The sequence below is a fragment of the Curcuma longa genome, chromosome 14 (genome assembly GCF_044706935.1).
Source record: "Curcuma longa cultivar G26 ecotype Majalengka, Jawa Barat chromosome 14, ITB_CL_G26_1.1, whole genome shotgun sequence".
NCBI classification, from domain to species: domain Eukaryota; kingdom Viridiplantae; phylum Streptophyta; class Magnoliopsida; order Zingiberales; family Zingiberaceae; genus Curcuma; species Curcuma longa.
Window position 1 is genome coordinate 4,306,432 of NC_133874.1, and position 6,864 is coordinate 4,313,295.

The window sequence follows — 6,864 nt, forward strand, 5'->3', positions numbered from 1 at the left end:
TTATCTTCGCAAGATGAATCTTCTCATCACATCCGTTCTGCCAAAATCTCTTTCAACATGAATCAAACCGGTTCAACATCGAATCGTTTAGTTCAATAACCAAACAACCTTTGATTGGAACGAAATCAATTTCGTTCGTTTCATCTTGATAAGACGAATTCCATCATTTTATCCTTTATCCGGTCCAATCAGATTTTATTCTCTCGAATTGAGAATCCATTTCTCAAATTTGTTTTAAGTGCTTTGGAGGACTTGTAATGTGTGTAACCCAATAGGTTCCCGATTATGTTGGTCGTCTATAATTAACCATTAATTGCGGAGTGATCATGAGTGACACCTAGTAGTACATCATGATCCCTAATTGATCAAAAAATCAACGATTGATTCCATAATACTTCTAAACCCTTCAGCAGCTTTAATGAACATACTTCGTTTCTTTCATCGTCTTATACCCATTTGGTTCAGGACATGGTCTATTTGTGTCAGTCCCCACTAAGCTGACTATATCACACCTAGTCCAAGCTGTTGTCTTGTCCTGTGAACTCAAGTTATTTGTACATGTGTCCAAGAATACCGTACTCTTGACATGTAATACTTTGATCAAAGATTTTTAGTAATAATCCTGACAAGCGACTTTATGGTTTACATCTCTTTTTACAAAGAGTGGTGAATCCTTTGTGGGCTATTCAAACACTTTCGGGTACTTTGACTTATACCCAATCATTCTGGATCCACACCTCATCGGAGATGTCTACTTAAGATGTCAAAGTATAAGCCTCCATGACCAAGGTGACTTGAATACCGTAAGTCCAAAAAAACTTGCACTTAAGTTGCAATGAGATCTTCATTGACATATGTATAAAAAATCATATGAAGTCTCAAAGTAGGTCACTCCAATGAACTAGTTATCTTTAACTAGCATCCACATTTAACTCTCAACATCCAATGTCTCTAGCTAGTGAGAACAGCTGCTTGACAAACCAAGGAGTTTAACACGTGCTAGTCTCGACAGAATTGATGATGTCCGTGCTCATCAATTCCTCGAGTATGGATAATTTCAATACATTCATAATTGTACATATAGAGATGCTCACTAGTTGTGATCCAATCATAAATTCTCTCATGCTATGAATCGTATTACGAACATTCAGTAATTACGTTTAAGATCCAATCAAACACAGAAAGAATGTGCACTCAAATAGTAAATTACTATTTATCCAATAAATATTGTAACCGTAAGGCGATTGCCTTAAAACATCCCTTAAATCTAATAGGGGTAAATGAAAATCATCTTCTTTTGATCCTCTAGAGCGATACATATCTCAAAATACCCCGTGTATCCATCTAAGAAGCAATAATGAAACTTGCCTGCAAGCCTCTCTAACATCTAATTAATAAAAGGCAAGGGTAGTGATCTTTTCTGCTAGCCTAGTTAAGCTTCCTGTAATCCACACATACTATCCATGAATTTTGAACTCTGGTGAGAATCACCTTGTTCTCCTCGTCACCTCTACTGTGATGCCAGACTTCTTTGAAACCACCTGAACATGACTCACCCACTTACTGTCCGAAATAGGGTATATGATACCAGTCTGCAAAAGTTTAGTCACCTCTTTCTTTACAACATCAAGAATGAGTGGGTTGAGTTGTCTTTGCGGTTGTCTTACTGGCTTCACAACCTTCTCCAGATGAATCCTGTGCATACAAATATAAGGACTAATATCGGATATATCAACAAGTGTCCATCCAATAGTCTTTCTATGCTGTCTCAGAATATTTAACAATTTTTGCTCTTGCTCTGACTCTAGGTTTTTAACAATAATAACAGTAGTTGCTCGTCCTTCTCCAAATACACATTTCAGATGCACAGATAGAGGCTTCAACTCAAGCTTCAATGGCTGAACGACTGATAGAAGTGATTCTTGGGGCGTTGCTTCTAGTGTGTAAGTTCCTACACTTTTAAATTCCTCACCAAAATAGAAAGGCCATAGATAGGCCCTAAGCAACTCTGCTCCTATCATCATCAAAGTCATCAAAATCATCAGACTTAAACACATCAGAAATATTAGAAATATCCAAATGAGAAGTAAACTCAGCCAAAATATCTATACAATCCAAATCATCAGATAAACCAATACTAAGAAGAGAATGATCATCCATTGGATTGTCACGCTCCAAGAGACTACCGATTCGAAAAAATTCAGACAGCACCTCCCCTTATGACAATTCAAAAATCCCTGTACAATTGATAAAAGCCCACACGACCACTATCTAAACCAACACACATACACATATGCATGAACCACAACGGAAACTATCCCAACAAAACTGACATAATATCCAAAACACAATAAGGTGTATACTAGTATGACTTTTCTGATAAAAAGAAAGTAAACTACCACAGAATCAAATGCGGAATACCAAATCCATTTCAAGGTTAAAAACAAGGTTTATCATATAATCTGTAAACCAATACAAAAGAAATGCTCAGAAGCAACATTAACTCTTCCTGCTGTGAGATGACATACTGGTAGATCTCCACTGGCATCAGCTGTAATCTCCTAGCTAGTACATGGGAAGACAGAAAATCCTAGGGTCTGGGTGGTGAATACTAACTCAGTGGATAATCAAATAAATAGTGCATGCTCAAAAGTATGTATGTGAGAGCAAAGGATATACAAACGAACAACAGTAATCAACAGGTGATCAGGACCAATAGTGAACTACAAATAAAGGAATATTTTGCAATAATCCTACTGGTAGCATATGGTCCATAATGGATCTCATAAATGCAGTAATCAGTATGAATAACAATGTCATACATATGCATCAACCAAGTATATATCTCACATCCAAATGCAATATATACGATCTAATAGCATATATATATAGCAAGCATACAATATAACATATACATAATGCAACTACCCACACTCGCCCTAGTACTCACGTGTATATGACGCTGGGGGTGTCCAACATCACACTGTCATAAATCCAGCATCACATAAAGTAGCCTGGTGACAAATCGATAAGTAGCCATGTATAGCTACATTCTATGGCCAACGCCTGTACTCCATACTCGTCTCTTAGTACCATCCCTCTGTGGTGACCAGGGCACAGGACATTGACTCGACTGCGATTAGGCCATACAACCACCATCCCTCGATGGTTCAATGGATAGGAAATTCCTAACCACCTATTCTATAACTTGCCACTACCAGGCCAACTATCAATGATGATTTACCCACAACATTGGGAATTATAATTGTCACATCACACCTTGTATGATGTGATGATCAAGCAACAATAACCAACATTTTACTATGCTATATCAACATGCATAAGTAATAGGATCTCAACTGATCACAGGTATCATAAACCAGAGATAATCAACAATATTCAACATAGATAGCAAAGTGTCCGTACAAACAACAATATAGATGTCACATGAGATCAATCGAATCAAGTACTAGCATAGAATCAACAGGAGTATGACTAAGATATCCAACCAACCACAATGGAATGATATTATGCACTAGAAAAGAATTTACTCTATAATAATCAAATATAGAGATTACCCACCTGATAGAACGAATGTCGATATAAGAACCCCCAGAAAATATAAAGCTCGTATATCGTGGAATCAACCAATCAAGGTCATGCAAATAGAATACAATATCTGCTAACTAATACAATTATATATCTAATATAACAATTAACTCTATCAACAACAGCTATGATATGCTAAATTGTTATCAACCCCAAATAACCAACATCCCCAATCTAGAGTCAACACCGAACCACACTCCAATTCCCTCATCAATCACAGTCCAAATCCTCACAACCTATCGTTAACAAAATTACCTGTACTACAACAATTACACCAATTGCATCTAACTTTATCCAAAATTTTGTAGATCCATACTATTAATAACTGATCTATCACACTATTAATCGATAGCCACATCCATATCGACCACCTTTCTCAGATCTGAACTCATTTCTTTATTACCTCCAACTACTCAGATCTCTCTTCAGAAACGCCCGATAAAAACAGAAACTATACAACCCAACACAATGGTTACACCAGAACGATTAAAGTTAGAACTACATTCATCATTCACATAAAGGGAGGAGAGTTAAGGATTACTACCTGACACTGAGCCGAATCCCCATCCTCCAAAGCAAAGGAACACTCGACGATGGCAACAACCAATAGAACAGAGCAACGACCGCAGTACTTAAGCAACAAAGGTATACCAATGTCCGATCAGAAATCAGCCTCAATAACCCTATAACAACAGAGATTCTAAGCTAAGAGTAGTAACCAAACTAGAGATCTGATGAGCTATCACCGATCCACCTACAAAATCACTTTAAATCTATATTCACCAAGAGCAAACCACCCTCCAACCCGTGACAACCACCTGATCTAGCTGTCCTCGAGCTTCCTCCGTCAAAACCCAGATGTCAGCACCATGATCATCGCCCCCAAACGTCAAAGTTCGAAAGAGGAAGTCGAGATCGGAACAAATAGGGGAATCACGATCGGAAGAGAAAAGATGAGCTCGACGAAATCAAGGATCGAGTTTGGCTTTGGTGGAAGGGAAAACGAGCTCTCTGCCTTATAAAACGGTTTCAAGCTTAACGGGTCTGGGTAAAGGAGTTAACGGATTCCGCTTCGGTGTAATTCCAACCCGAGTCCAACAATCAAATGGGCTAGTTTTTGGATTTAGGTTTCAACCCACTTAATCCGGCCCAATTAAAACTTAGGCTTTAATTGGTTAATCCTAACCATACTTAATTAGAGATAATAGTTAAATTAAACATAGATTAATTCTCCCATAATCTTTGTTAACCAATTAGAGCTAAATTATTTATAATTAACCCTAAACTTTAATTTACATCCTGAAAAATTTCTCGTATCTTACATTTATTTCATAGCGTCCAAAATATTGAACTAAAGCACATTATTTTCAATCTCCATGGATAATGTCTCTACATGTACATCAATCTTGGTTCTAGCAGTTTTAAGAAAGGGTCTGCCTAGAATGAGTGGGGCTCTATGTGTAGACAACTCACCTTTCATATTCAGAATGTAAAAATCTGCAGGGAATATAAGCTCTCTCACCTTAACCAAAACATCCTCTATAACTCCTGCCGGGTGAGCATGACTGCGGTTAGCCAATTGAAAAACAATACCTATAGGCTGTAAAGGTCCAATATCAAGTGACTGGAAGATTGATCTCTCATGACATTGATCGAGGCACCTAGATCCAATATAGCATCCTCAAACACGCAGCTCTCAATAACACATGGTACAGTGAAAACTCCTGGATCCTCACACTTCTGGGGTAAGGACTAAATGAGTGCAAATATGTTCTTCCCCATACTGACTAACTCGTTCCTTTCAAATTCTTCTTGTGAGCGCACAGATCCTTAAGACATTTGGTATACTTGGGAATGTGCTTGATCATTGTCAACAAAGGAACATTCACCTTCACTTTGTTGAACAAATCCACTTCTAGAATTCCCTAGCATTTTCTTCTTTAACACTCTTCCTAGGCTGCATTGGCCTCAAAGGGAAGGATAGTGATACACCAGACCCTGATCGTCATGACTGTGAGTCTGGCTCTATGATCTGATCCGAGCTGATCCGAGCTGTCGGGTGAGCTGATTGTGAATCCGAGCGATTGGAACGAAGATCTAGGTGATTCGCACCGCGTCTTTTCGGGCACCCCGATTTCACTTCCAGGCGCCCGGAACTCGTATATAAAAGTAACCGTGGTCCCACACGTTTTTACCACACTAAAAGCCCTTCCTACCCCCAATCCCCCCATCTCGCAGTGCCGACAACGCTCTAGGTCGTTAGGTCTAATATGATTCTACTAAAATGCCTAGATAATCCTCTTAAAACACCCTCAAATTAATTAATTTTATTTTTAATAGTTAAAATTATTATTTTTATGCTTTAGGATTAGGAAACGGGGTAATGAGGCTGGCCCCTCTAGGATACCCAGTTCTGACCTTAGGATCCCTACAGAGGAACATAGGATTAAGTTTAATTTATTATCTTTCATACCATTGCATTCTAGGTATATTTGTAGGATATTTTTTGCACGCTCATGCATACCCTCGATGGAGGTCATAGACTATTATGACCTTCAACGACTAGTGTATTGTACTAGCCCAGTTAACACGAGTCTGTGTGCCGAGCTGTACAATAACCTAGTTCAGGTCGATGACCTAACCTACTTCACCTACATTAGAGGGAGGGGGATTTCCATTTCACCCACTATCATTAGAGATTTTCTAGGACTCCATCCACCATAGTGTCCATTTGCATGCTACCCACCTAGGGATCTACCTTTTGGGGATCCCTACTCTCATGTCACTTTAGATCTCATGCATTTTTATTTTTTTTAGAAGAAGCGGGTTCCTACTATAGGATCGGGTTGGACCGGCTAGAGGGGGTGAATAGATGGTTAAGAAAAATAGCACTCGTCTTTAAAAAAAAACTTGGTTGCAACTGGATCGTTGCTTCCAAGGCGGTTAACGCTCAATCAGAACTCCTTTAGGCGGAGAAGCCTTTACAGTTGTAGCACAGAGACTTAGAGAGAAGATTACAAAAGTAATTGATGATCTTACTTCTAGAACTCTAAGTCTTATTTATAACCCAAGAGAATAGATCTGAATCGTTGATTGTAGATGAACTTCCTCTTGGCCGTTGATCCGTTGATACGATCCTAATTATTGATCGGAGATAACCTTAAATCTCGAACGTTGATTTGATAAAAGGATAAAATTTATCCTTTTTCTTTAATAAAAGATAAACATTTAAAAGTCTCCAACTTGGCCATGCAC